Genomic DNA, 5,778 nt, shown 5'->3' on the forward strand with positions numbered 1-5,778 from the left:
ATACATTGTTGTGCCCCTGGCCTGAGAGGATAGAACTTCAATATGTAGCTAGATGTAGGCTAATGTTAACTAGATAACGTTGCCCATGAATCAATAACCATATTGCCATTTAGCTGAAGGATATGGAATGACGTGCTTATTTACATTTACATTTTAGTCATTAAGAAAATAAAAATAAAAATAAAAAATAAAAAATGGAAGTTAGGCTAGCGAGCAAGCATTTTAACCAGGAAGCCTAGGACAACAAAAAATAAAAGCCTGTACTGTATGACAGAGTGATAGACCATTTCATCAACATGAAAGAGAGGAGGATGGCATTGGCGTTTCTCTACAAGTAGGGTGAGTCAAAATGTTTTTCTACTTGAACAAAATTAGAACCATGGACAGCCACATCATATTTAGCTTATGTTGATTGGACTAAATCGTTTTGCTATCTTTTAGTTGTCACTGTATTAGACTAAGCAGAGGTGATTTGATGATGTTGAAATGTTGAATTTGAAATGGTGCTGGAATAGTGGAGGCAGCTCCTGTTTTCTTTGTGACCTGCGGTAACTCTATGTGGTTCTAAATCAATAGTTAGTTGTTTAGTCGTCCGAAAACGTGGGAAACATTAACTTGCTTGACCATGCTGTAGGTCATGTAATTGTCTGTTACTGTACATGCAATATGCTTTGTGGACTTCACTGGACAGAGGTTGCTATCCGGTTTTGTGATAAAACAAAGGTGTGTTTGAATTTATTCTGCCATTGTGTCTTTTTATTGTCTCGGCCTTTAGGCCTATATATATCACGGTCGCAAGGCATATAAATTGACAGGTTATAGAGCAAACAACGCAAGTATCACAATACATACAGTAGATTGTAATATGTCTTGTATGAAAGTATAGCAAAACCCTAATGTGAAATATATCTATGGACCAATGTGCCAGTGTAAGTGACATAACACTGAAACGCTTAAAAAATAAATAATAAAAAATGGTGTAAAAAACATATATATTTTTAAGTACCCCCGCCCCAAATGTTCCTAAATATATGCGATAAATTATGTGTAAATTATCCTTATACGCAATTGTTATCAAATAATAGTAAAATGCCTGCATTCTAACGTTTTTAAATGATACTAGTGTGTCATGGGCTGCTGTGTTCTCCTACTGGCTGGGATAATAGGCCTATGTGTCTACTGTAAGTTTAGTATGCTTTCACTCTAAAACATTCTTTAACATCAGTGGTATAGTTACATACTGTATTTTTATAACGTTAACCTTTTGGTCATATCAGGCCAGTTACAGACCAGTCACAACACCCTGACTAAAGAAAAAGGCTAGCTACAGAAAGAGAAAGACCAAAGGTAAGTAAAATGGGTAAAACACTGTACTGTTTTACAGGACTCTCAGTTGTACTTTTCATCCATGGAATTTCCTCTTGGTCTATTGGTCAAGACGTTGGTTTCTACCATTGGTGACCAGGGTTCAGATCCGGCTCGTGAGATTTCCGCCCAACTGTGGGACTGTCACTCATGGGAGAGGATGTCAAAGGGCAGATGAATGTAGCGGACATGAGTCGACATGAGTCGGGCTCATGGTTTGTGATGAGGTAGCCCTGCCTGCGACTTCAAAATCAGTGTCACCCTCTGACAAAGATGTTGACTTTACCTGTGGCTGGCCAGGGTCCATATCACGCCCGTGACATAAGATGGCAAGTCAACATAAGGAAATTCATTTTCAGTGAAAACACAAATAGTTAAGTTAAAGGGCAAGTCCAGTATTTTGTCAACTTAATGTTAGTCCATTGTTTGCTTGGGCTCCCGAGTGGCGCAGTTGTCTTAGACAGTGCATTTCAGTACAAGAGGTGTTACTACAGTACTTGGTTCAAATCCAGGCTGCATCACATCTGGCTGTGAAAGGGTGGTGCCCAATTGTCCCGGTGTCGTCTGAGTTTGGCCGGGGTAGGCTGTCATTGTGAATAAGTATTTGTTCTTAATAGACTTGCCTAGTTAAATAAAGTTTCAATTGTCCACAGCCTCTACAAACTTCAGCCTTTGCTAACTAGAAATCAATGGAAGAGATAGGGGCAGCTGCACAGTTTTCTAAGGAATTATTGTCTAATCAACCGGAATTAACTTAATTATTTGGGTTGGCTTTTTACGAACAAAGTTGCATCTATCTCTTCCATTAATTTTAGCTAGATGTGGCTAAAGTTTGTAGTGCCGGTTTAAAGAACGGTTTGTGAATAAAACATAGCAATTTAATGTTCTGCTACACAAATCTGTATCTCTGAGAAATACGATTCTGATAGCTACTCTAAGTGCCCATAATTACAGAACTGTTTGCATCCACGGCAAAAAAGTACAATGTTGAGGTTTTTCATCTGACATGATTTGATGGGGTTACATTGTTAAACAGCTGTTGGTGATGAAAGACATTGCTGTAAATTTGCTACAAATGATGCCATTGAGTTTCTAACCAAATTAGAGCAATACGTGTGTGTTATCTAGATTTCAAAAGGGGCATAATAACGCATTATATTATTGTAGTGATCTTACCATATCCAGAGCCTTATCCTGCATATTCTGCCTAATTTCAGCAACGTAACACTTTTTGGGGATGAATATTGCACCAATCCTGTTAGTAGAGACCTTGAAGAGTAGGAATATGTAAATAAATAGTTTAAATGTATAAAGGCTAAAAGCAAGAATTTTGTGAAAATTCGTGGCTCGGGCTAGGTTATGGTGTTTATCTTGTTAATTAACTGCTTGTGTGCTGTGGTGCTCATGCATCTATCCACTGAGAAAATTGACCAATATAACAGACAGTTGGGAAAGCCAATGAGGAAATGTTTTTGTCACACATCAACCACAGACACAAACACAAGCACAGCAGATAGACAGGCATGCACACCCACGCACATATAGGCACGCACGCTCACACAGACACATGCACACACACGCACAGTTCAAACTTGTGGCACTCTAACTTTGTAAAAATGTGCTCAACCAGCACCACCGGAAAACACATTCAAGTTCATTTTTTCTATCGCTTTGGTACTATTTTCACAGGTACTGTATGTGGTACATTTTCACAACTCCAAACTGGTCACACTTGTAACGCAGCCAGTCTTTCATTCAAAACCTGTCATTGTGCATTCATTTGGATTGAAACCACACAACCATTGATTCAAAATACAAGTTTATCGTGAAATGTAATGATAACATTGGTGTAATCCCCAAAACACAACATAGTGATGATGTCTTTTCAATTTAGTTGTTTTAACTACCAGTTAATCCAATAGCAAACGATGCAAGATGGGTGTTTCAAATCGCCCTTAGAAGTGCTGAATGTAATATGCTACAATACTGTAAATTACACCGTTTTCACATTAGGCAATAAACTTACATTACCCCCAACAATTGACGGAACAATGTACAATATCCATAATATCTATCCAATGTGTAATCAAAGGTGTGATCAATGAAGACATCCTCTACAATCATTCATGCAAAAAACATTTGCAACATAGGTGTACTGTCTGTAATCAAATGTAACAAATGAAATGAAACAAATTAAATGAATGAAAATAAAACATAAAGTTTAGCATGCATTAATTTGCACCAAGCCTGTCTTGGCCATAAATTCTAATCCACATCACAGTGATTGTCTTCATTGTTCATGCACCATGGGAAAACCTTTAGGCATGGCGAATCCAAGCTTGACATTGGTCTGCATTGATGTCGTCGCATGCCTCATCCATGGCCGGAAGTAGGGTGGCATGCTCATGTGGATGGTGATTGTACACCTTCCACCCCCATGCTCAAAAAAAATCCTCAATCGGGTTGAGAAAAGGAGACTATGGGGGCAGGTATAGAGTCACGAATCAAGGACGGGCCCAAAACCATGCCTGAACCACCTCTGCATGGTGGAACCTGACATTGTCCCACACAATGACATAGGTGATCCCTTCACCGTGACAGGCCTGCTCAATTTCATTGAAAAACACAATTAGGTGTGCAGAGTTTTAGGATCCAAGTAATGGCCTACGTCTTACCACACCATCTTCAGAGATAGCTAGAGATGTTTCTGCCACGTTGTCCAGGTCATTTACCAGGTCCAGGCACCAGGTAAATGTGTTTCATAGATACCTGGGGCCTCCTCAAAAGGCGAGGGATTGTTGGTAGGCTGATGGATGCCACATTGGAAAAGGTGTCATCGTTCTCCTACATGGCCTACTTTATTTCGGACAGCCGTACAGCTGTACAGTATGTCATTCCTGGTCCTCACCATTTCCACCGCTTCCACCACTGCCCACTCCTGCTGGTCGGTCAGCACACGGCTTAGCCACCACCATGAATTATTTTTCAGTTCTGCCAACAAATTTTCTATAGGATTGAGGTCATGGCTTTGTGATGGCCACTCCAATACCATGCCTTTGTTGTCCTTAAGCCATTTTGCCACAACTTTAGAAGTATGCTTGGGGTCATTGTCCATTCGGAAGACCCATTTGCGACCAAGCTTCAAATTCCAGACTGATGTCTTGAGATGTTGCTTCAATGTACCCACATAATTTTCCTTTCTCATGAAGCTATCTATTTTGTGAAGTGCACCAGTCCCTCCTGCAGCAAAGCATCCCCACGACATGATGCTGCCACCCCCGTGCTTCAATGGTTGGGATGGTCGTCTTCGGCTTGTAAGCCTCCCCCTTTTTCCTCCAAACATAACGATGGTCATTATGGCCAAACAGTTATATTTTTGTTTCATCAGACCAGAGGACATTTCTCCAAAAAGTACAATCTTTGTCCTCATGTGCAGTTGCAAACCGGAGTCTGACTTTTTTATGCCGGTTTTGGAGCAGTGGCTTCTTCCTTGCTGAGAGGCCTTTCAGGTTATGTTGATATAGGACTCGTTTTACTGTGGATATAGATACTTCTGTACCGGTTTCCTCCAGCATCTTCACAAGGTCCTTTGCTGTTGTTCTGGGATTGATTTGCACTTTTCGCACCAAAGTACGGCAACGGTATGACGACTTTGTGGTCCCATGGTGTTTATACTTGCGTACTATTGTTTGTACAGATGAACGTGGTACCTTCAGGCATTTGGAAATTGCTCCCAAGGATGAAACAGATTTGTGGAGGTCTACACATTTTTTCTTGGCTGATTTCTTTTGATTTTCCCATGATGTCAAGCAAAGAGGCACTGGGTTTGAAGGTAGGCCTTGAAATACATCAGGTACACCTCCAATTGACTCAAATATCGTCAATTAGACTATCAGAAGCTTCTAAAGCCATTTCATAATTTTCCAAGCTGTTTAAAGGCACAGTCAACTTAGTGTATGTAAACTTCTGACCTCTGGAATTGTGATAAGTGAAAAAATCTGTAAACAATTGTTGGAAAAATTACTTGTGTCATGCACAAAGTAGATGTCCTAACCGATATTCCAAAACTATAGTTTGTTAACAAGACATTTGTGGAGTGGTTGAAAAACGAGTTTTAATGACTCCAACCTTAGTGTATGTAAACTTCCGACTTCAACTGTAGGCTACACAGTAAATCAACTAAGGAACCATGGATGGCACATGTATTTTTGGATAACATGAAACTTTGAATCAACTCTCTCCCCGTCATCTGTCCATCCTTGAACACTTCACTTCTTGCTGCTGTTGCACAGTCGCGCTTCGAGTGCCTCGAGCGCTATTGGCCAAGTCAGAGAGGGGGGAGACAGACTGGGGAAATTCCTTCGTGGTGCTCAAATTTCGCCAATCTAATTTTCCTATCCTCCTTTGTCTCGG

The sequence above is a fragment of the Salmo salar genome, chromosome 16 (genome assembly GCF_965601325.2).
Source record: "Salmo salar chromosome 16, fSalSal1, whole genome shotgun sequence".
Taxonomy (NCBI): Eukaryota; Metazoa; Chordata; class Actinopteri; order Salmoniformes; family Salmonidae; genus Salmo; species Salmo salar.